The 25,108-nt window shown below is 55.2% G+C and overlaps 1 protein-coding gene across 1 annotated transcript in view; it reads right to left on the reverse strand.

Moving 5' to 3' along the window:
* Positions 1 to 2,059: 2,059 nt before the first annotated feature.
* Positions 2,060 to 25,108, reverse strand: part of TWIST2 (twist family bHLH transcription factor 2) — a 77,762-nt gene continuing 54,713 nt past the window's right edge. Inside the window, exon 2 of the mRNA XM_058699381.1 lies at positions 2,060 to 3,933. The gene's annotated coding sequence lies outside the window, so the exon portion shown is untranslated. The remainder of the gene's footprint in view (positions 3,934 to 25,108) is intronic.

A 25,108-nucleotide genomic window follows, 5' to 3' on the forward strand; every position in this document is an offset into this window, starting at 1 on the left:
CTGGGGTCAAGCTGGATGGAAACGCCCTGTGATGGGGAGACGGAGGCTGAGGGAGCATCTGCCCCGAGGAACCCAGGAGGGTCTCACAGAGGAGGCGTCCCAGGAGCCGTGCAGGGAGCCTGGGCCGCGGCCGGCGGAGGCGCTGGGGAGGGCTGGGCTGAGTGTAGCGCAGAGAGTGGGCGCCGTGAGAAGCCGTGTTTTTGTTGGCAGAAATGCTACTAAAGCCATTTTCAATTTGGACGGCTGCGTGATAGGGGAATGTAGGTCAGTGGGTTTAAAAAAACACTTCCCCGGACTCTGTGTATATGTGAGTGTGTGAAGAGAGACTAATTGGCTTGTCTAAGAGTCGATGGGGATATCATCGTCTCTGCTTGGAACGAGTGGAACCGTCCAGGCCTCTCGGCCGTCCTGGCGGGGTGGAGACGGATGGAACTGCAGAATCAGACGCCTGCACCTGGAAGCCACAGGCTCAGCGCTCCGACCCAGGAGCAAGGTGGTGTGGACGTAACGTTCCCGGCTCAGGCACCAGCTCAGGACGCCTCGGAAGGAAGGGAATGTCCCGGGTGAGCACATACAAACAACAGAAGGGCAGAGTCCCCAGGCATGGAGGGCAGGGGAAGGCAGGGGTGGGGGGTCACGGACCACGGACAGCCCCAAACCCGGCCACAGTCACAGAACCGCACGGCAGAGCCACGTGGGCCTGCGTCAGAGGACGAGCGGCTGGCACTGACAGTTTTAGGCGAAGACAGAAGAGACGTCTGGACAGAGAGCCCAGCCACGCGCTTAACAGAGAGAGATCCGGGCATCCTTTCAATTCGTGTGAACTTTCTAGTCCTGTCCGGCACCAGCTGACTCACTGTCAAAATGCGCCCCCTGGAACCGAAGGCTCGAAGCCCCTGGCGGCCTCGGAACCCGTGATCAAACAGCCGGGCCAAGCGCCCCGACCTCCACAGTCAGCGAACGAGGGAGAGACAACCCTGCCTGTCCAGGACTCCGGGCCCAGTGGACACTGGTGACCTTATGATCCCTGCAAAGCGGGGTCGCAGGGAGCCGATCCCGGCCGGGCCACCCACCATGCAAGCCAGCCTCTGTCTCCTCACCTTACGTCGGGGTCACGGGGGTCCCCTCCCGGGGGCCCCGAGAGGAGGACTCAGCACAGAGCCTGGCTCTGAGGGGCGGGACCGGTGCCAGATGCTCACTCTGCCTCTGGGACACGAGGCCACTTCCCCGCCCCAGACGTGGCTCTGCCTTCCGTCCCCGGCCTTCCCCTTCAGAGGAATTTCTCGGCTTCGGATGGGAGATGCCGTAGATAAGAAACACGCCTCCCCGAATACCGCGAATAGCCCTGCGAGTTAAATCACCTTGGTGGGAGTGCCGCCCCGGCTGCCCCGCTGAAGTAATTAATGGGATGGGGAGAGGAGCCCGGTGAGCCAGGCCCCCGCGGCCGCGAGCACCGGCGATTTACAACACATTATTTCAGCCGTAAGGAGCCCTCGGGGCCCTTCTATTCGCAGGTCAGCTGGCACGGATGCCGATCCCGGCCCGGCACCGTATTTACTGAGAAAATATCACATGCCTCCCCATCTGCTATTGCACTTAATATCTGAAACCGATCCACGCAAAAACAAGGGGATATTCAGTAACGGGGGCGGGCTTTCCTCCGCACGCGAAGGGTGTCTGATCTGCGGTTCCAGGAGCTTCCCGCGGCCGATTCCTTCCCCTCCAAGGAGGCGGGAGGGGCCACCAGGGAGAGCGCGGGGGGCTTCTCCCCCACCCAGCCCACCCGCACCTCCAGCCCTGGCCGCTCGGCTGCCCTCCTCTCTGTCTGGCACCCTTGCCCACGAGCCTGCTTTCTGCCCTCGGACTTCTCGTTCGTTCGTTCGTTCGCTCGCCGATAGTTACTGTGCGCCTACCTACAAGCTGGCCTTTGTTCCAGAAACTAAAATAGACCAAGATCCCTGGCCTGGTGGACTTTACGTTCTGGCAGAAGAAGGGGGGAGGCTAATAAGCAAGAAAGTCAGTGAACCACAGGCTGTGTTACAAGGTAGGGGGTGGGCACGGTGGCGGCCTGGGGCTCCGGGGAAGGTGACGTCTGAGAAGAGAAAGTTCTTCCTTCCTCCTGGAAGGAAGGCCCCGGGTGGATCTCTGAGAGCAGCATTCGGGCTGGACGCTGGCTCTGCCTGGAGGAAGAAGCGGGAGCTGGAGACGGGGAAGAGTAGGACCACGAAGGGCCTGTGTGTTCCTTTCCTGGGGCTGCCGTAACAAATTACCACAAACCGGGTGGCTTAAAACAACAGAACTTTATTTTCTCACAGTGCCGGAGGCCAGAAGTTCAAACTCAAAGTGTCGGCAGGGCCGTGACCCCTCCAGAGGCTCCAGGAAAGAGCACTGCGCTGTCTCTCTCCAGCTTCTGGGGCTGCGAGAAATCCTCGCGGACACGCGGCCCAGGCTCGGCCCCCTGCTCACGGCCTCCATCCTGGTCTCTCCTCTGTTGCGTCTCCTCTTGTAAAGACTCTCGTCCCTGAGCCTAGGGCCCCCCCCCCCCAGTTAATCCAGGATGATTAAGATTCTTAACCCACATCTGCAAAGACCCCCTTTTCCAAATATGGTCACATTCACACACACCAGGGATTAGGACTTGCACACATCTTTCTGGGGGCCCAGGACACGGGATATGCAGTCTCCTGGAATGAATGGGATTGGAAATCTGTGTGTCCGGGTTGGTTGGAGGTGTTCCGGGGCAACAAGGTGGGAATCCTCGATTCTCAGACGGGCTGTAGTCTAAAATGTTACAAGCCCACCCTAATCGGATCTTTGGATGAGCGTGGGAGCTGAGTCCTGTCTTGGCCTCCCCTACCTGCTGGACAGGTGCACTCAGGATACAAAGGGGGCCTGTGCCAGCCACCTCCCATCCTCAGACACCCCTGGAGGCTTCTGTGCAGTGAGATCACCCGTTCACACCCTCAACAGACAGCAACAATGGCAGCCACGTGTGGGCACTTCAGTTATCAGAACGGGCGGAGAAGCCCCGTCCGGCAAGACAGGAGAGCCCACACTCCACAGGGGCGGTGATGGGGAGGGCTTGGGGCAATGAGGGGAGTGGGCTGAGCCTGCAGAAGGCTGGGTGGGGGCTCAACACTGCCCCACACAGGGGTCCAGGGAATGGAGTTTGGCCTTGTGTGGGGCACAGAGGTGAGAGTGGTGATGGGGGGTGAGGCTAGAGAGAGGAGCAGGGGCTGGTTTCAGGGAGTAGGCCTGGCAGGGCTGGGGTGGCCCTACTCTGGAGCCATGGATGGGCTCCAAGGGGGCGGCGGTGATGTGGTCAGGTTCGCTGCTTAAGAGTGTGGTCGCCAGGAAGGACTGTGCAACATGCATCTGAGGTTAAGGGCACCCAAGGTCCGTGGTCACATCAGGAGTTTTGAATCACAGTACAATGCAGCATGGCTGATGTCCAAAGCACTTTCCCACTGTGGTCTGACCTTCCCTCCAAACCCGTGCTGGGAAGTGAGGAGGGCTCCATGCTCTTCATGGGAAGTGGGGAAAGGAGAGGGGTCAGAGGAGTATTTTTTATTTTCCTGCTCAGATACCTGGGTGTTCTGACCACGGGCAGAATGTCAAGAAGTTGGAAGTCCCATCCGTGTTTGTGGCCAAGTGGCTGAATGGAAAGTGGGGTCAGGAGGTTCCCAGGAAAGGCCCAAGGCCTGGAGGTTGGCACAAAGGCCTGTCTTGGGCAAAGTGCAGATTTACTTCCTAACAGCTGAAGAAGCAAACGTGAAGGAGACAGAGGAAAAAAGTCCACAGGTGGCCAAGAAGCACCGAGCAAGAGCTTCCTGTCGTCATCTTGCATGAAGCCAGGACAGAGAACGACCGCTCATTGTGTCCTTTTCCATCAAGTTCTTCAAGCAAGTGGATGAACCGTGTCTTTCCCGCTTCCTGCAGGGCAAGAATCAGTTGATGAAGTGGGAAAATTTCTCAGGGGTCACCCAGTGCCAAGTGTGGAATAGGACCTATCACCTCACCTGTGGACTTGGGGACCATCAGGACAGGTAGCTAGGATCCTCAGCTGGCTCAGAACCCCAACTCACCAGTCCCAACACCTTGGGCACCTCACGCACCCTGAATCTTGGTTTCCCCCCTCGGTAGGAGCGCCACCTTCTCAGGGTTGTTTTGGAGACTAAATGAGACAACACATGTAACAGTCGTAGTGTGTTGTCTGGAAAGCACTGAACAAAGGCCATTATTATTATTACTACCATTACTATTTATATGCCAGTCACCGTGTCAAGGGTTTAAGGCACCCAAACTTCCCCCCGAGAGTTTCGAAATTTAGTGAGGTGGACAGACATGAAATAAATGAGTACATTTATGCACAAGTCACTCCGGGCTTTCAGATGAGGAAATACTGAATTCCTTACCGTGAGGCCAAGAAAAGGCTCTGTTGCAGGCTATTGAAAGAATAATGAGGTGAGAACAGCACAATCATTTAGGCATGGCACGTATATAAACGAGCCAACTATGACCCTGAATCCTCAAATTCACTACTCCCTGCTGGGGTCAAAGCTGCAAACAGAGGAAAATTCATAGACTTAAATACTTTATATATGAAATAAGGAGGATGATGATCTAATACAAAGAAATTGAACATTGGAATGAAAAGAAAACCAAATATGTAAAAAGTAAGGAAAGAAAAATAAAAGAATTTAAAAATCCCGAACAGGAAAAAAAAAACCCAGAATTGATAGATAAAATTCAAGAGCTGGTTCTTTCAAACAAAACCAACAAAATTGATAGAATTTCTGGCTAGACCTATTTTAAAAAAGAGAAAAAGGGGTCACTTGGGTGCCTCAGTAGGTTAAGCAACTGACTCTTGATTTCAGCTCAGATCATGATCTCACAGTTCATGGCTTCAAGCCCTGAGCTTGGGACCTCTCTCTCCCTCTCTCTCTCTCTGCCCCTCCCCTGCTCTCTCACTCTCAAAAAAATTAATTAATTAATTAATTAATTAATGAACTTTTTTAAAAAAGCAAAAAATCCAAGATAAGAAAAATTAAGAATGAAGGAAACAATGAATTCTTTTAAAAAGTGGAAAATGGTATGCTAAAAAAATTAAATCTTTATGAAATGGATGATTTTAAAGGAATATACAAATTAAAACATCAATTTCAGAAACAGCAAAATCCTAAGTAAACCAAAAGCATTAAGATCAGAAAACATCATGAAAGTGTTATCTCCAAAATAGGTACCAAGTTCAAGTGGTTCAAGGGAGAATCATTTCAAATAGTAATTAGACAGACATAATTCCCGTGTTACGCACGATGAAATGTTAGCAACAGACAAAACCTTCCCCAATATATTTTACAAGCCCATATAATGTTACTCCTCAAAATTGACAAGGATAGTGCAAGAAACAAGACTACGTCGCTAGTGACGGGAAGCCCAAGCATATGAAACCAAATATTTGCAAACCAACGTCTCAGTGCGTGAAACAAATATCACACCCTCAGCAGGAAAGGTGTGGTGTAGAAATGCAGGATGATTTTACAGTGGGAAACCTGCCTGCTTCCCTTTATTAAAAAGTCAAGGAAGAAAAAAATGCAATAAGGAATCCGTTCACCATGGACAGAAAAAGCCAAGAATAAAAATGAGAAGAAATGTGCGCAACTTTGCGAATAGGACCTCAGTTCTTTATTGTGAGCTAAAAGAACCGGGGGTACCCTTGTCCTTGAATGGGAGGACTCCATTTTGAACGCATTAAAAGTTCCCCCCAAATTAACCAATAGAGTGTTTGCTATTTGAATTTAGGTCCCAATGCATTTGGGGAGAAAGAGAAAAGGAGAAATTTGATAATCGTGTGAAAGTTCATTCATCAATTTTTCCCCCCCAGAAAGGGCTCACTGCACATCAAGAGCTGAGGGGTTTTGCTAAAGGAGCGTGGGGACTGGGACCATGCGTCTCTGGGGCAGGGAGAGGGCAGGCTGTGGAAAGAGGTCAGGTGGTGCCCGGGAGCTCTGCGGGTGGTCGGTGGCCATGGTACCCGCCGTCTGGCCCTCCACCCAGATGAGCTGGTCTCTGCCCGCACCTGCCCCTCCCTCCTGTCTGCACAGCCTCACCCCCACCCCCAGGCTGTGTATCTCCGCTTTCCCGCTTCGCTGACCCCCGTGTGAATGTGTATGGTTAATGTCTACGGCCAAGGCTGTGGGGATCAGCAAAGCACCGTCAGAAAGGGGCTCATTGTCACCTGTTGGGATGAGCACTGGGCATTGTGTGGAAACCAATTTGACAATAAATTTCATATTAAAAAAATATATATGTCGTTAGATTTTTAAAAAATAAAAAAATAAAAGAATCATCGTGTCTCCTCCATACCCTAGCATAAAAATATAAAACGCTGTGAGTAAGTTTAACAAAATATGTACAACACTGTTGTGCTGAAAAGCACAAAATATTCAGAAGTTAAAGGAGCTCTACCTTTTGGAATATTATACTAGGTTCATAAACCCGAAGATTCAATAATATTGAGGTGGAGATTCTCTTCAAACTGACCTATGATTTAATGCAATCTCAATAAAAATTCTGGCAGCTTTTTTTGAAATCACGGAGCTGATTTTATATTTCTTTTTTTTTTAATTTTTTTTAACATTTATTTATTTTTGAGACAGAGAGAGACAGAGCATGAACGGGGGAGGGTCAGAGAGAGGGAGACACAGAATCTGAAACAGGCTCCAGGCTCTGAGCCATCAGCCCAGAGCCCGACTCGGGGCTCGAACTCACGGACCGCGAGATCATGACCTGAGCCGAAGTCGGACACTTAACCGACTGAGCCACCCAGGCACCCCGATTTTATATTTCTATAAAAAGTACAAAGACCTTCAATAGCCAAAGTGATCTTGAAAAAAAAGTGAAAAGAACAAACTTGGAGGACTTATACCACATGATTTCAGGGCTTTCTATAAAAGCACAGAAATTAAAACTGTAACATTGGCATAAGGTAACCATATGGATCCAGAGAACAGAATAGAGAACCCAGAAAAGGCTCAAGCAGAAACGGTCGCAATTTTTAAGAGATACAACTCATTGGAAGAAAGGGCGGCCTTTTGGCAACGGCACTGCAAAATTGGATCTCTCAGTCTAAAAAAGGAGCCGTCCCCTTACCTCACACCATACACAAAGTTTCTAGCGTGACCAGCCAGGTTTTGTGTCTTTGAGTATTTCCGTCTCTATTTCAATGGGATGCCTGAGGAAGTCCTCCCGCAGGTTAACCCTGGGTTTCACCCCGTGCCCTGGACGGGGAGACTGACGATCAGTGAGGTCAATGAACTTATCTAAAGGGGGAGATACCCTGCTGGACATTCAGTGTCCAGCTTCCCGCCTCCAGGGTCAGCAGGCTTTCCGGTGGGTCATTTTGCTTTCTGGGACCCTTGTAGTTCAAAGATGACCTCACGGGGGGCCAAAGAGGGCCAAAGTCCAAGGGGAGTCAGTGAGAAGATCTGCTGACATGGTGTCTCAGGGACCAGCAGGCCATGAGGCCTGGAGTGCCAGAGGGGAGAGTGTCTGCTGTCCCAGGCAGGTGGGCATGGGGGGCCAAGAGGAGGCAAGATGCGGGGAGGGGCAGATTCTGAAACTCGGCCGTGGAGACTGCTGGTGGGGCCTGCGGCCTGGGGCCCTTGCGTCAGACCCCGGACGATGCACCCTGATAACTAGTAAAGAGATCTTCAGAGCCCAGGCTGGGGGCCAGCATCCTCACCCCCAGGGGACCCTCAGTGTCCCAGCACACGCCTGCAGACCCCAGAGAAGGGCCGGAAGGGGACACTGTTCTCAGGGCTTTGCGGAGCTCCAGGGACCAGGTCCTGGCAGACCTGCGAAGCCAAGTGTGTGTGTGTGTTCCTGAGCTGTTGTGCGTCTTGGAGGAGACATTTATCCACCCTAGGAGGAGAGGGGAGGGTAGATAAGTTCCAAAAGAGCTGAGTGCCTTCTCCCTGGTGGGAATTTAGGGCTGATTTTCCATCTTGGTTTTTTTTTTTTTTTTTTTTTTTTTTTTTTTAAAGGAAGGTACTTTTTTATTGTGTTCTTTGAACATCGCAGTCAGCTGGGGAAAAGAGAAACAAAGTTTGCACTAAAAGCAGGAATGTCTTTTATGACAGGAAGAGGACCCGAGAGAAGTGGCCGCCAAGGATTTCTGCCGCAGGGCGGAGCTGAGGACCAGAGATGAAGGAAAAGCCAGCGGCCGGGCCGGTGTGGAGGCTGGAGAGGTGCGGGGTGGGGGACACGGCCCCTGGTCCTGCATACGGAGCCTCCAGTGGACGACTGGCCCACAGGCTGGCGTCCTCGGTCTGGTGCCCGAGGGGCAAACATGCCCGGGTCGGCACAGATCGGCATAAGAGTCCCTCTGCCAGAATGACGGCCAACATTCCCGAGAAGCCTTATGGTTTTCAAAGTGTTTTTAGTAGCCATATAGAGCTGGAGAGAAAGGGTTTCACGTGAAACCTTACCCGGGCTGTCAGTGGGGGGAAGGAGGGTAGGAGTGGGCCAGGTGGTGGAAGGGGTGGGGAGATTTGCGGAGCAACCCAGGAAGTAGCCATTGAACAGCTGAGGCTGAGTAATCTGGAAGGTTCTCTGGGGGCAGTGCTGGCCTGCCTCAAGCCGGCAGAGCAACAGCCTCCAGGGACCGTCCCTTCCTGGGTGTTTCTGTAGAGGGCACCTGGTGGGCATGACCTGGGTGCTGGTTGCCAGGGACCCAGAGTTAAATCTGCAGACACCTGAGACCTGGGTGGTTTAGTCGGTTAAGCATCTGACTTCGGCTCAGGTCATGATCTCACAGTTCACGAGTTCAAGCCCTGTGTGAGGCTCTGTGCTGTCAGTGCAGAGCCTGCTTCAGATCCTCTGTCCCCCACTCTCTGCCCCTCTCCCCCCCTCAAAAATAAATAAACTTAAAAAAAAACCTGCAGACATTTGGTTGGCAGTGAAGGGCACAGTCTGAGAACTATCACAATCACAGAGAAGGATCGATTTCCCGCATCAGTGCTGACAGAAGGTGATCGTCAGTCCATTGGGAGACAGTTTGGATTCATGAGCGTCACTGAACATAGGGGGTAAAGCTGGGACATCAACCACACCAGCAAAGAGGACCCTGGCAAGGCAGGTGTCTTAGTGGCACTGTTGTTCTGTTTGTCCGTTTCATGTGTGTGCGTGGATGTCAGGGTCCTGGGGCCGCTGTGATGAGTGACCGCAAGCCGCACGACTTACGACGAGAGAAACTCATTCTCTCGAAGTTCTGGAAGTCAGAAGTCCAAAATCAAGGTGTTGCCAGGGCCACGCTCCCTCCAAAGGCTCTGGGGGAGCACACATTGGATGTAGGGCCCAACATACACTCAACGTGATCTCACCTTAGGACTCTTACCTTAATCACATCTGCAAAGATCCTATTTCGAGATACAGGCATAGTATTCTGGGTGAATATGAATTTGGCGGTGGGGGGAGGGGGATGCTATTATTCAGCCCATTGCAGCAAGGTCCCTGAGTTTGCTGAGTATCTGTCTCCCCTATCTTTGTACCAAGACAGAGAGAGTGGTATATACCCAACCTTTCCTCTGGGGCTGTGTCCATGAGGGCTGGACGGTAAGATTCTTGGGCCATATTCATCATCAGTAACCAGTAACAATAAACTGCTGGTTTAAGGGGGGCTGGTGAGGCTTTCTCCAGGGTTTTGCGGGGCTGAGGTCAGAACCCTATCCCAGGGCCAAGGAAGCAGTGAATGGCAGGATCAGGGAGGGAGGGCTGGGAAGTGCCGCCTGGTGATGGCACCAGAGAGCAAGTCGGAAGCAGGGATTCCCTGCACTTGCCCCCGGAAAGGAGCTCGGGAGTTTGCAACCTGCACCCAGGCGTGGGGTGCACGCAGGGGTGGGGTGGAGGGGGGGGGGTCAATCCCTGCCAACCTGCAGCCCTCACATTAACATAAAAAATACACTAGGGGCCTTTGGTCCCTGAGAGACAAGCTCTGTGAGCTGCCCAAGCCCGTGACATCTGCAGGCGGGATGCTGGTGGGATCTGTCCCCGTCCTGGGGTGTCACATCACACAGCACCATCGAGAACTGAATGTGCTTGTGGCAACAGCTGTCTAGGGAAGGTGGGCGGTGGTTTTTATCGCCCCAGTACTCCGATGAGAGCGCTGAGGCTGTGGGCCCCAGCGCAGCCCAGTCGGGAGCGGTGGGGCCAGATTACGTGGGATCTGCCTCCTCTCGCTTTTGAGTTCTCTGATTCTGCATCTGGAGCTGTTTCCACGCTGGTGCAACGTCCTCCCTGCCTCATGGACGCGGGGCGAGGGATGGTGGCTTGCGTGGGGAGCCCGCCTGCTTTGCCCCCGAGGCGCCGTGTTCTCTTAACCACTAAAGCTCCCAGTGAGACAGGCCAGTCCCCACATACCTGTGCCCACCTAGCTTCTAACGCTCCAGGACTCTGCTGTCCCCACTGCTGTGGGCAGGCCCCCATCCGTAATGGTGTCTCCTCCCACCACCCCTGGCCCACAGGGGACAGCCACCACTGAGCCTCCGGGATGCTGGGCCCTCCCCGGCACGTGCACGTGGCTGTGGTAAATGCCATGTGGTCATGGCCTTCTTGCTTCTTCCAGACTCTCGATGCCCTTTCTCTGTCCACCACAACCTTCCTCACCTTCCCCCTCTCGTGTGGACCAAGATTTCTCCCAGCTTCCGGAGGGCACATCCGCGGTCACTCCTGAGTGAACACACGCCCCCTTCGCAGACCTCCCCTCCCCACCCCCATCTGGGCCCACAGGGCCCTGCTGCTCCTGTGGGAACGTGTGGGCGAGGTTCAGACCCCCGCCGGACGACACTGTGACTTGGCCACATTTATTGCACTGGTGGCAGGAGGGAGGAGGTGGGTTCTGGGACGCACGTTGTCCCCCAAGGAGAAGTCTGTGCGTCCCCCTCAGGCAGGGAGACAGCTTTGGTTGTCCAAGAGGAGGGCGGGGCCACTTGTGCAGGCCCAGGGGTTCAGGGGAACCCAGCCGCCACGTTTTCTAGGGCGTCCATTTGGCTGTCCCCGTGCACGTCTGAGTCCCAGTGCTTTGCTCCAATCGGGGCCCCGACCTCGGCTGACAGGAGGGATGGCCTAGGTCTAGGCCGGTTGGACCGGGCGCGTGACATGTCCCGGGAAGGACTCAGTCATAGTGGGAGCCTTGGCACGGGGAGAGGGGTGAGGGTCTGAAAAGTTTCGTCTCGGCCCACTGACGTACAGTCTCATGAATTCTAAACTAAAACAACCTCCAGAGCGGAATGAGTGACATTTGAGGGAAACGAAATAGGACAGGAACAGAGGACCCAGGATGGCCACATGCGAGGACACACCGACACTGGCAGGCAGAAGGGCCACAGCCCTCGTCACTTTCTCTGGTCACAAAGCAGCAAAATGTGCATTAGTGACAAAAATGTGAACTCGGCACCCGGCTGCTTGGTGACAGAAGACACATCCCCTGGCAACAAGTGGATGGAGGAGGAAATGGCGACTACGACAAAACACATCTGGAGTCAGGAAACGGGGAAGAAATTGCAGAGAGGTAGAGGGACCGTGGCTACGGCAGCACCAGGGAGCATTTTCAGGATTTGAAATGCCTCCTTTACCAGAACGGGAAGTTGAGCAATTGGGTCCCTGATGTCCGATGTCAAGAAGGCCTGAGGAAATTGGAAGGAAAAATAATAAAAGTGGAAATAGGTGGCATTGGCAGGTCACATGAACAGCAGAAATAAATGCATTTAAATATGAAAAGAGTCGGGGCCCCTGTGGCTCAGTGGGTTGGGCATCCGACTTCGGCTCAGGCCATGATCTCGCGGTTCGTAAGAAAAAAAAAATCTACTTTTGTTTAAAACAAAAATCGTATAGGGGCGCCTGGGGGGCTCTGTCGGTTAAGTGTCCGACTTCCACTCAGGTCACAATCTCGCAGTTTGTGAGGTCGAGCCCCGCGTCGGGCTCTGTGCTGACAGCTCAGAGCCTGGAGCCTGCTTCGGATTCTGTGTCTCTCCCTCTCTCTGCCCCTCCCCTGCTCATGCTCTGTCTCTCTCTGTCTCAAAAGTAAATAAACATTAAAAAAAATTTTTTTTTAATATGAAAAGAGTTGAAGCCAAGAGCACATCCAAACAAAATAAGTTAGAGGCACGTTTGGAATTCATCCAAAGCATCTCTCAGCCTCGGCACTCCTGACATTTTGAACTGGATCATTATTTGTGGTGGGAGCTGACCTCTGTGTTATGGGGGTGTGGCCACGTTCCTGCTAACACCCATCCCCAGACGTGATCACCAAAACTGTCCCCAGGTATCACCAGATGTGCCTGGGGAGACATGGCCCCTGGCTGAGGGCCACTGCTCTAGAAAACACAGATCAGAAGCCCACAGACCGTTGCATCTGATGGGGTCCTGATTGATCTTAGCCTCTCAAGGAACACATCATTTCTATGGTACGTAATTTGCTTCTGAAAATTCTTTGTGCGTCTCACGTGATAACAGAAACTGAATGAGTTTAAGGTACAAGATTTTTATGTGGGGACATAGAGACAGCAAAGGCCAGCTGGTAAAATGTGCTTCATTTCCAAGCATGAAAGGACCCAAAGCTTTGGAATAAGCAAGTTGGGAAGAGCGGTTTCTTGTTAATGAGTAAAGACAATACAAGTTCTGCTAACACAACATCTTCTAATTGATCACATTTGGAGGGAAACACTATCAAAATGCCACCCAAACGAGGCCAGGAGTGAGTGCCCTTGGGCCCCAACAGAACCACGTTCCTGTGAGTAGCACCAAGTTCCTGCACTCGCCCTGCTCTGCAGGGGGACCCGTGACTCTTTCCGGAAAGACCCTGTCTGGTCCAGGCGCCCGTGGTGTCTGTCTACCACGGTTGTTATCTTGTGCTCTGGCTCCTTCGTTGGAGGGACCTCCTTCCCCATAGCTGGGAGGGCTTCCCAGTCCGTGCTGATGCACTGAGCAGAGCTTTGCCTCCTGTGTCCAAGGAGCTCTTGGACCTCCTGCCACCTCCAGGTTCCTGCCACCTCCAGGAAGCCATCCCCAGAGCCCGGCTGTGCTGGGCAGAAGTGGGGATAAAGAGCTCCCTGCCTAAGCTAGAGCGGCTACAAGCTCTCGGGACCGGGATTCCCCAGTCCATATAAGTCCATCAGAAGGGACCTCAGCAGGTGACAGGCAGGGGAGGCCCGCTGACCTTTTCTGCACTCTGCCCCGTCCGTGTGGCCCTGTCACAGCACTGCCAACAGGCAGATGTCAACCTCACCGGCTGTTCTGCACCCTCTGCAGCCAACGTCAAGGCATCAGCCTCCCTTTAAAGGAAAGTCGTTTGTTCGTTTGTTGTAACCATCCTTATAATTAGTTTAACTGCACAAGCAGCAGTTCAGCTCTTACTGGGAGCATCAGATAGGTAGGGACCGTGACTTTGGTCTATGTCCCGTCCTGGTGTGATCGTTAGTACCGTCACTCTTAAGAGTGTCTTGCTTTGTTCGATCCTCTGTGCCCACCCTTACCACTCGTGTGGACACGCACGTATGTCACCGGCTGCTGAAACCCTTTCAACACATCTAGCAAACTTGGTCCTTTTAAACACCAAATCATGCGCACGGTTTAGGGACATTTTGGGTAGAAATCCAAAGGTCGCATGGAGTCAATCTTTCTAAAGGGAGCACCTTTAAGAGGCACGACCTTGATGACCTCGGATCCTCAACCTTCCTCTGCGCCATTCCAGCCCTGACCTTCCTCTGCCCCATTCTAGCCCCTGCGGCTCACCCGGGTCATTGCAAGAATGTCTTTTCCTCCAATATACTGCCTGCGTCCAACTCCTCCATCCACCACACCTGCCAGAGTAATTTGCAAAGCAGATTATATCAGGCATCTCCCTGTGTAAAGCCGCGGCGTCTTCCCTGGCTGGGTCGGCAGGTCCCGCGTTGTTCCACCTCCCACCCCCAGCAGGTGCCTCACGGTTCCATGCCCCCCACAGTGGGTCTTATGGGGCTCCACGCCCCCAGCAAGCCTTAGGTGGCTCCACCCGAGCCCTTTCCACGTGGCTCCACCTCGCAGGAGGTCCCGCCTGGCTCCACCCCCAGCAGGTCTTCTGTGGCTCCACCCCCAGGAGGTCCCGCGTGGCTCCACCCCCAGGAGGTCCCGCGTGGCTCCACCCCCAGCAAGTTCTCTGTGGCTCCACCCCCAGCGGGTCCCGCGTGGCTCCACCCCCCCAGCAAGTCTTCTGTGGCTCCACTCCCAGCAACTCCCCTGTGGCTCCACCCCCAGCAGGTCCTCTGTGGCTCCACCCCCAGCAGGTCCCGCGTGGCTCCACCCCCCCAGCAAGTCTTCTGTGGCTCCACCCCCAGGAGGTCCCAGTGGCTCCACCCCCAGCAAGTCCTCTGTGGCTCCACCCCCAGGAGGTCCCGCGTGGCTCCACTCCCAGCAGGTCCTCTGTGGCTCCACCCCCAGGAGGTCACGCGTGGCTCCACAGCCCCCACCCCCAGCACAGATGCCAGCTGGCCCTGAAGACACGGGCCCCCGGGATGGGCGACCCTTGCCGGGGAGGGCTTCAGGAGGGGCTCTGTGCCCAGAGGCAGGAGTGGACAGGGCCTCGTGGAGACCCACCAAGCTCAGGCAGGCTTCCTGGGTGGAGACGGCAAAGCACCGCTAGTCTTGGAAGGTGCCGGGAGTGGCCAGGCAAGAAAGTGCCCGAGGGGGGACCGACGGAGCACAGCCAGGTGAAAGCAGGGTGCGTTGGGCACACATATGGGAGGGGCCGGCCGGGGCTGGAGGCTGGGACCCAGGGGTCAGATGTCCCCACTCTCTGGTCCCATGCCACCAAGTCCGGTTTCCCATAAAGCCACAGATTGCCTTCCCAGAACGTTGCGGACTAGGGTAGAGCGGCCCGCCCAAGGCAGGGCCCTCCCAGCCTGAGACACAGGACGGCTTCCAGATGGGGTCTGGGGGCTACCGAGGAGCATTGTGGGGCAGGAGCCAGAGTGGCCCATCCTGAGGGGCGCCTGGCGCCACCTGTCCTGAAGAAATGGGGCTCATTCGGACACAAAGCCATCACAGGAGGAAAACCAGCGTTCGCCACGCCAAGGGGGTCGGCCACCGCCACTCGCAGTTTGCTTGGTTCTGAGTTGGCAGCCGAGACAGGTAGGCAGGCAGTCAGTTCTGAATCCATAATCCCGTCCTGGTTGTTGGAGGTTGTTGGAGGATGATTACAGGCGATGTGTGGCTTTCCGGGCTGTTACCAAGAGATGCTGGTCTGACTTTCTGCGGGCTGGCTCCCCGGCTGCTTTGGGCAGGGTGTGGTCCAGGCTGCTATTTGTGCTTATGGTCTGACCATTGCCCGTTTGTGTTTCAGTCTTTCAAGTGAGACTGGGGGGGAGGGCGGTGTTTTGGACATGATGACCTTCACACCAGAGACACCAGTACAGAGCACCCCGTGTTTCTGCACCTGCTAGGCTGGGGTTGGCTCAGGGCCAACAGGGGGCAGGTCTAGCTCAGCGGCGGGCAGAAACCCTGTCTTGGATGCAACACGGCCACGTATCAGGGCGGCACGGGCGCACGGGACCGTGCCAAGAGAGGCATGCGCCCGGGTCCCCCCGGGCCCAGGTTCCGTGAGAACCGCTTTATTGAGACAGATGGTATGCAGTGGATTGAGAAACTGCCACGGTTGGGGAAACAGCGAGAAGACCTTCCAGAAGAAAACACTGAAGAGGCAAGTGCCAGATCGAGGGAGGAAGGCAAGTCTGGAGCATGTGGGAAATTGCAAACTAATTTAAAACAATGTGAGAGGTGGGGAGGCTTGCGCGGTCCCAGCGCCAGTGCCGGGGGATCTGGCCGGACGGTGGTTCTGACTGCGTTTCAAGTGTAAGATATACTTTGATTAATTTCTCTAGACTTCACCAGAGTTACACCAGCAAGTCCCAGAACACTAATTAAGGCGAAGAGGCGGACAGTGACTCACGCTGGAAAGAGCCCAACTGACGAAACCCTCCCAGCCCTCGGAAAGCATCCACGGTCCTCATGCGATGGGAATTGCCTTGATCAAGACAGCTCTGGCACGAGGTCAGCACGATAATGGAGACAGAGCTCTGATTAATGGGCGTGTGTGTGTGAGAGTGCGTGCACGCATGCGTGTGCACACACACACGTGCGCAGGCTCTGGGAAACGCTGGCAGGGCCATCTGGCCGGCGCTTCCTCGTGGGGTCACCCCGCAGGAGACTGATGGGATGGCCGGGCGCTCTGGGGTTTGGATTCCCGGGAAAACAGCGGAAGCCCGTGCCGAGGGAGATGCGGGGCTCCCCGGGGCATCACCTCCTCCAGCTGGACGCCACCACCCAAGGCCCCCACTGGCTGACCAGACTCTCGCTTCAAGGCTCGAATGGTGGAGGACGGATCGGCTTTCACTCCCCGGAGCACGGTGGGGAAAGGGGACGAGAAAGCATCCGTATCCTGGCACAGAAATGGGTGTGTAAGAAAACAGAAGGGCACCCAAGCAGGTATTTTCTCTCCAGGGGCTTCAGGCTCTGCCGTGACCGGCCACTGTGGCTGCGGGGCTGAGGGCCACCCGGCGGGGCCACCAAGAGCCCACGGGCTGGGGGTCACCCACCTTCATTGTTCTCAGTGCAGAGCGGGAGGAGACACGCGGCGAGATGCCGTGAAGGGCACCTCGCGTGCGGACGGCCCAGCGGAGCTCCGCACAGGCAGTCCGTGGGTGTGCACAGGAACCCTCGGCCCTCCGTGTGGATCTTAATACCCGATGCATTATGCCTGCGCGAGGCAATTTAGCTTCACCCCGGGTCCACGTGCAACGGTTTGAGGGCAGATGAAAACCAGCTCGCTATCCCAAGGTAACTTCTCCAAACCTGTGAAGGCCCGAAAATGGTGGGTGCGTCTTTCACAGCTGCAGGGTGTGTGCGTGTTAAAAACGGAGGCAGGAAAGCCTGCGGGTCAAGAGCAAGAACTCTGAATCTCTCTTCTGCCTGTCCTGCAACTTCGGGCTGGTCACAAGCTGTGTGGGTGGCCTCAGTTCCTCTGCCAGAGGACAGCGAGTGAGAGCACCTGGGCCAGGGGCCACGGGCGCCGCCGCAGGAAACGGATGAGAGAAGGCACAGCCCAGAGCACTGAGCCATCACTCTGGGATGTAGTCAGGCTGGCGGGACGCAGCAGGGCGGACGGCTGGGGGCGGCAAAGTGTCACAGTGCACGGGGCGCGAGGAAGCCCCAGGGGCGCGTGGCCCGGATTCAGGAACCTTTTCCAGTTTGTAACCAGAGCACCGACACAGGAATAAAAAATGCTAGCACAGCTCCTGGGGTGCCTGAGTGGCTTGGTCCGTTAAGCGTCTGACCCTTGATTTCAGCTCAGGTCATGATCTCGCAGTCGTGGGATCGAGCCCCGTGTCGGGCCCCTCGCTGAGCGTGGAGCCTGCTTGGGATTCTCTCTCTCCCTCTGCCCCTCCCCCCTGCTCACGTTCTCTCTCTCTCTCTCAAAATAAATAAACCTTTAAAAAGTATTTTAAAAACCACTAGTACGGTAACAAAGACATCTTAAATTCTCAACCTGTGGAGAGGTTGTGAGAGTTGATTTTGTGTGTCAACTGGACTGGGTGAAAGGATGCACGGTGACCTGCAAAACGCAGGATTTCTGGTTGGGTCTGGTTGTGCATCCTGAGGAGATCGGCTCTGGAATCAGCAGACTGAGTAAATGGCCCTCACCAATGCAGGCAGATACTATCCCATCCCTTTAGGGCCCAGATAAAACCAAAAGGCAGAGGACCGGTGAGTTCCTCTGTTTGAGCCGGGGCAGCTGTCCCCTCCCGCTCTCAGACGCTGATGCTTCTGGGTCTCTGGCCTTGATTTGCGTGGAGTGACACCCCCAGCTTTCCCGGGTCTCCAGTTTGCGGACGCGGACCGTGGGACTTCTCAGCCTTCACAATCACGTAAGCCAGTTCCTGTAACTATGTCTCCGGACGTGTCCCATCAGTTCTGTTTCTCTGGAGAACCCTCATGCAGAAATACTACGGTAAATAAAGGAGCTCGCCTTAAAAAGGGAAGGCGGCTGGATGGGAACGGTCTGAGAAATGTGGACACACGTTGAATGACGGGCACAGGACCAAGACGGAGAACACAGAGGAAGCACTCCTAAGGCGACACCTGTGGATCCTGGGTCGTGACGGGGACGTTAGAGTGCAAGGTCGTGACCTGTGCCTCCGTGTTCCCCCAGGCCTCACTGGGTAACCCTGTGCGCGTGAGCTTTGAATTCAGCCGATTTGATCTTGTTGGTGCAAAACTCTACAACCTGGTGTGAGCGTGACAGAGGGGCACGCACTGGTTGTGCAGGCAGAGCAAATGCACGCTCGGCCAGTCAGCCCTCCCGGGAGAGGTCGAGCCCCTCCCTTGCATTGGTGAGCGCCCGCCGGCACACTCGGCCGGGTCACAGGTGTGTGCGAGCCCACGGAGTCACCCCTCATGAGCGGATCCTAGATGCCAAGTGCCGTGCCAGGGCCTGGAGGGCTGGCGGGGAGCAAGGTGACAATGGCTGGGCCCTTGCGGAGCTTAAGCCGCACTTCGGAGACAGACAAGTCAGGCAGAAGAGCAAACTCAAGCTCCACCCCTCGTCCCTGTGCCCCACGAAGGAACGTAGTAAAGAAACATTGCTGTGACGTCACCAGCGCCCACCCTGACGTCACCAAGCACAGATGCCTAAACTGTGCTTCCAACGTGGCGGAAAAACAACCGAAAAACATTGGAGGTTTTTAAACTCATGATGTCTTTCACGTCTCGCACAGAAAGGGGGTCACCCAGACTATGACAGTGACCAGCTGAGGGCCGTCCCCGGGGCGCAGCCGTGGCACACACAGGGCACGCCCGCTTGCCCGCGTCAGCCTCTCTGCAGCCTGCTGAGGGCTCTCGGCCGCCCCACCCCTCCCGAGCCCCCACGGGGGCTGCGGAGACACATCCTTCTGGCCCTACCCGCCCCCCCCCTGCCCCGCCAGTGAGATCAGGCTCCACGCGCCCCGACCCCCAAGGGGACCCCGCTCGCTCGGCCCAGCTCCTCGTTCCGACGAGGCCACCCGGGCCACGGCCGCGGCAGCTCAGAGGTTGGCTGCGTGGGGTCCGGCATCCACCCCCCTCCGGCCGACCCGGGAGGCGGACGGGGTGGCTGTGCGGAGACCAGGCTGTTTACTCGGAAGAGCCGTGGGAAGGAAGATACTATCGACACGGAAGACATAAAACTGAAGGCAGGGACATTTTCCTTTTGTTCCTTGTGAATCCTTACAAGTCCCGGAATGGACAGTGGGAGGGGCTGGGTCCTCAGGGTCAGCAGGACCATCCAACAAACAGCATGCGCAGCTTTTTCCAAAGTGATTGGCTTTGCGGTCTCTCTCTCTCTCTCTTTCTTTCTTTTTCTCTTTCTTTCTCTCTTTCTTTCTCTTTCTTTTTCTTTCTTTCTTCCTTTTTCTTTCTTTCCCTTTCTTTCTCTTTCTTTTTCTCTTTCTCTCTCTCTTTCTTCCTCTCTTCCTTCCTTTCTTTCTTTTTCTTTCTTTCTTTTTTTTCTTTCTTTCTTTCTTTCTTTTTCTTTCTTCCTTCCTTTCTTTTTCTTTCTTTCTCTCTTTCTTTCTCTTTCTTTATTTCTTTCTCTCTTCTTTCCTTCCTTCCTTTCTTTTTCTCTTTCTTTTCCTTTCTTTCTTTCTTTCTTTCTTTCTTTCTTTCTTTCTTTCTTTCTTTCTCTTTCTTTCTTCCTTCTTTCCTTTCTTTCTTTCCCTTTTTTCTTCCTTCCTTTCTTTCTTTCTCTTTCTTTCTTCCTTCTTTCCTTTCTTTCTTTCCCTTTTTTCTTCCTTCCTTCCTTCCTTCCTTCCTTCCTTCCTTCCTTCTTTTCTTTCTTCTTTCTTTCTTTCTTTCTTTCTTTCTTTCTTTCTTTCTTTCCTTCTTCCTCTTTCTTTCTTTCCAATCTGTGAATTGTTGGGTCAATAGCAACATCATAAAGAGGCAGCTTTTGTTAATCTTGGCATCATAATGATGTGTTTTCAAAATCTGAACCAAACCAAAGAAGTAACAAGTTAGAGAAGTAAGCCTGAAGAAGCAGCATACTGTTTTGTGGGGAGTCTGCAAAAGAAAACAAACAAACCACAACCATAATCGGGGGAAAAAGCAGTCTGCTGCGGGCTGAGTAAATGTCTAGCCCCACACTGTGGGAAGCTTGAAGGCTTTCGTCCGAGCTGAGCATGGGAAGATGTGGGTTTTAAGACGGATGCATCAGCCAAGGTTCTGGCCCGGCTGCGCTCTCCTCATCTGGGATGCGGTTCCCACCCTCCCAACAGAGGGCTGCTGTAGGGTAGTGTTGCCCGCCCACAGATCAAGAGAAGTGTGGGAACAGCCTTCGAGGACCTTGACCCCGAAGAATGTTTGAGTGTGTCCATCAGAAACGGAAGACACGCCCACCTGTCAGTGGACACCCCCAAGCCAAATGACCTAAGTTGGGACATTTGAATCCAGGAGCATGGAGATTGCACTTAGCTTTTGACACCCATCTGACATTTCTTCCCATCTCTGGGGATTGAAAAGGGGGCACATCAACACAGCCCCAGGAATGACAGCCAACGTCTGACTTGCTCCTGTGTCATCACATGTACGTTTCTCAAGAGACCTGCACGTGATTTTCTTCTTTGATTCCTTCCTCGCAGAGGGGGAAACAGAGGGAAAACGGGTCATTTGTTGTCATTATTTCTTTTTTTTTTTTTTTTTTTTTTAATTTTTTTTTTCAACGTTTTTTATTTATTTTTGGGACAGAGAGAGACAGAGCATGAACGGGGGAGGGGCAGAGAGAGAGGGAGACACAGAATCGGAAACAGGCTCCAGGCTCCGAGCCATCAGCCCAGAGCCTGACGCGGGGCTCGAACTCACGGACCGCGAGATCGTGACCTGGCTGAAGTCGGACGCCTAACCGACTGCGCCACCCAGGCGCCCCTGTTGTCGTTATTTCTTGTGCTGGGTTGTTTCAAGTCAGAAAACTGTCTCTCTGTTCTTCTTCCAGCAGTGGAACAGGAAGACAGGGAGGCCTTTTCAGCCCCGGTGGCTGTGAAGGTGGCCCTCGTGGTCACCTGGATTCCTAGAATGTTACGCCTGGCGGTTTCCGTTTTCCTCAATGTCATTGTAAAGGTTACTGTTTGAACGTGGGTTGTTACGATGTCAACATATCAGAAAAGGTTTCCCTCTCCTCTCATAAAGTTCTGCACGCATGACAATTGTTAGCAAACAATGTTCTAATTCCTGTTTTGGTGGAAGTTTTGAGCACATTATCTCTTAGAGCTTTTTACATCATGAATGGACAGGCAATCCAGTTTAAATGGATGTAAACGACTAGGACAGTGTACTTTGGGGAGGGTTCGGGAACCTTCAGGAGAAGTTTGGTCCAGCAGCTCTGTGATGCAGAGGGACAGAGGTCCCTCAGGCCCCCGGCTCCCCCTGCACGGCAGGTGGAACCACAGGCTGACCACGCCCTGCTCTGAAGGAAGGGAGTCGTCCCCAGCTGGATTCCGGAGGCTCACTGAGCCACCTCTGTGTCTTTCTTGACCCTGTGCTATTTTCAAGTGTCCTGGGGCCCCCAGGTGATGGGCTCTGGTGGGGCCTCGCATCAGAAGGCACCTGTCTGGAAAGCCACTTGCTGAAGGGCTCCCTGGGAAGACCCCGGGGTGGATGGCTCTGAAGAGGCATGCGCCCCGCAAGCTGTTCCCCTCTGGGCCTGGAAAATTCCCAGAGGATCCCGAGCAGGGACACCTCCAGGCCAGCTGCTGTTTCCAACCCCATGGGCCCGCTGACCCCATCCTCAAGTCACCAGGTCTCCACCCTGGCCAGCTCAGCCACCCACAGCCCCCCGTGCTCAAGCCCACCGCTCTCATCAGTCTTTCTACGGCGCCCTCCGAGCTCTTCAGGCCCCAGACGATGGATGACAGAGAACTGTCCACTCTCCTCTTGGCGGAGCTCTGTGCCTTCCCCTCCCCTTACCTGTCTGTCCTCCTCCCATGCCTCTCCTGCCCACTCTCGTGCACCACACAGCACAGCCGGGGGCTCCCAGTCCTCCCGCCACTGGGCTCACGCAGACTTCCCTGCAGCCCCCACCCACCCCTCCTGGGGTCAGGCCGCCTGCCCTCTGCCCTCCACATCCCAGCGGCAGGTGGGTTCTCCGGGGGTCACAAAGCCCCCACTCCTCTTCGGCCACGCACCCTGCCCTGCGGCACGGTGGCCACTCCTCCGTGTCTGTCCTGTGCTGTCACTGCCTCGGCGGCCTCTTTTGAGCACAGCCCCAGGTTGCTTGCTTGTGTAGACATTCATCTGAGCTGCGGGCTTTGTGCCCCTGGAGCCTCAGCCCTGCCCACTCCCAGCAGTGAAACCACCCTTGGGGAGGCTTGTGGGCTGTTCCCCTGAATATGGGGATGCCAGGAAGGTGGGGGGGGGGGAGGAGGGGAGGGCAGTGGAGGCAGCTGAGAGGCATGGGAAGAAGAGGGGTCTCTGCTGGCCTTCCCTGTCTTCATCACTTTGAGGACCGAAGACGCTTGGCTTAGCTAAGCTTCTGTTAACAGCACGCTCACTCTTTTTTTTTTTTTTAATTTTTTTTTTTTTTAACGTTTATTTATTTTTGAGACAGAGAGAGACAGAGCATGAACGGGGGAGGGTCAGAGAGAGGGAGTCACAGAATCTGAAACAGGCTCCAGGCTCTGAGCTGTCAGCACAGAGCCCAACGCGGGGCTTGAACTCATGGACCATGAGATCATGACCCGAGCCAAAGTCGGCCGCTCAACTGACTGAGCCACCCAGGCGCCCCCACACTCACTCTTTTAAAACAGAAACCAGTTTGGGAGTTGGGGTGTGCGCAGAGAAAACATCGCCCCTGGATCTCCGCGCTGCATGGGTGGGTAGCCTCGTGAAGGGGGGCCGTGAGGCTGGCGGCCCTGGTGTAGCCCCAAAACCAGCCACAGGGGGCCCTCGGCATGTGTCATCCACCGTCCCTTGACCCCAGGCCACCGCAGGCTGTGTGGTGCACTGGGACAAGCAGGCGGGTCTCCCCTTCTGCGTGCAGCCTGTGCGGGCGGCCCTACTGTGCGACGACCCCATCAGGAGTCAAGCCATGATGACACTATGAGAAAACGCGAATATGCAGATTACCTTCCTGTCATGAAACCCCGGGAGAAAGGCCCAGCGGGGGTTTCATCCCATTTTACAGCAGAAGAAATCCAGACCACAAACCCAGCTTCTGACGGGACCCTGCCCCGGCTCGTTCCAGGAACACGATGTGACACAAACCACAGACGACAGTTGCACCAAGAGGGCAGAAAGAAACCGCTGGTAAAAACAGAACGGAAACCAAGCCACGTCTCTTCAAGGCCCAAACTGCTGGCAGCTTGGGATGCGGCGGGAGAACGTTTCTGATGCTCGAAGGGAAGGTCGTAGGGGGGTGAGGCCGGCTGGGTCCTTCAGGGACGAGGGTCCTGCCTCCTCTGTGGCCTCTCTGACCACCCCGCCGAGTGTGCATCCGGCCCAGAGTGGGAGGGCTAAGATGTTCTGGGACGCAGATAGGCCACTCCCCTGGCCCTGGCCGGCGGTGCCCTCCCCGCTGGGGAGCCCGGGATATCTGGAGGGGTTCCCTGCCGTTGCCCCAGTGCCCGTCACTGGCCTGGTTCACCTTGCAGGGCTTCTCCGCCGCCCACGTGGGTGGCACGCCAATGCCAGGGAACAGCCCCAAGCCCCTGGCCAAAGCACGTGGAGTCCTGCCTGCGCCAAGCAAGTGAGGAGCGTGGCCTGGTGTAGAGTTTGCCTCTGTCGTGCAAGGTCCAAGTGCCCGCAGCCCAACGAGGAGTGGCGATCTGGTCCCTGTCCACTGTGGTGGATGCTGTCCTCAAGGCCACGTCAGTACCTCTCTGGGTTGACCCTCCTGAGCGCCGAAGCCAGGCCGTGGCTGGTGGAGGGGCCGGGAGATGGGTTTGGAACGGCCGGTGGGGCGGACCCACCCCCGTCTTCAGGAACACCTGCTGACGCTTTTCGTTCTCACACTGAGGGGCTGCCCAGCCAGGCCCTCAGAGGGTTTCCCAGCCCAGGCCCGTCTGGCACACCACCCTGAGCCTCTTCTCTGCGAGTGGTGTCTGAGACCTCTCAGGACTGAGCCCCAAATGGGAAGCTGCACCCGACATCCAGTCCAGAGAGAAGTTCGGGTCACTGGCGCGTCCCCCCCCCCTCCCCCGAGCGTTCCTGGGGCTGCGGCGGGGAAAGTTCGCACACAAGGAAGGGGGAGGATTAGCGTCCAAGAGCTCACGGGTCACAGGGGACACCACACAGGCAGGCGGGTGGGGACCGCAGCCTCCTTCCTCCTCCTCTGACGTGGGGCCTCGGGACTCTGGCAGGCTGCTCTCCGAGTGCCTTTTGGTTTTGGAGAGGGACCCAATCTGCCGCATTCCAACTAGAAACATCATGAGTGTAAAAATACCTGAAGGCAGCGTGGGGTCTGATGCTACTGGACCCACAGCTAAAGCTGGCCAGCTCCCTCCCACCAGTCAGCCTGCGTTAAGCCCTGTACTTTGGGAAGCCCTGAGTTTCTGCGGCCCCTGTAACCACAAACCTTGTTTCTGAAGCCCGAGATGAGTAGATTTAATCGACCCGAAGGGGCCAAGAAACCAGTCAGAAAGGCCAGCAGTCCTCCACCGCGGCTCTGAACACACAGCGGTCAAGGCTCAGATGGCTCACACCATCTGCCACCTCCAGAAAGGAACTCCGAGCCGCAGTGACCTTTCCAGAAGACTTGAGAAGCAGGAGCCTTAGCGGGCGGGGGTAGGACTGTGCCTTTTGCCCCCAGTGGCGCATCGTTAAGTAGAAGCCCGGCTTGTGGAGGGTTTGTGCGTACGCCCGGCTTGTGTTTGCTCTGAGCTGGGTGGCTCGCTTCTACAGGAGCGGGGAGCAGTCAGGTGGCGGCTCGCCCGGCTGGGCGCGGCATCCCAGGTAGAGCGGACACCCAGACAGAGGCCCTGTCCTTTGGGCCGTAAATCGGCAATTAGCCGAGAGCCCCGTACTCCTTCCATCCGGTCTCTGTGGAGGGTGGCGG

Source organism: Neofelis nebulosa, chromosome 2, assembly GCF_028018385.1.
Source record: "Neofelis nebulosa isolate mNeoNeb1 chromosome 2, mNeoNeb1.pri, whole genome shotgun sequence".
Taxonomy (NCBI): domain Eukaryota; kingdom Metazoa; phylum Chordata; class Mammalia; order Carnivora; family Felidae; genus Neofelis; species Neofelis nebulosa.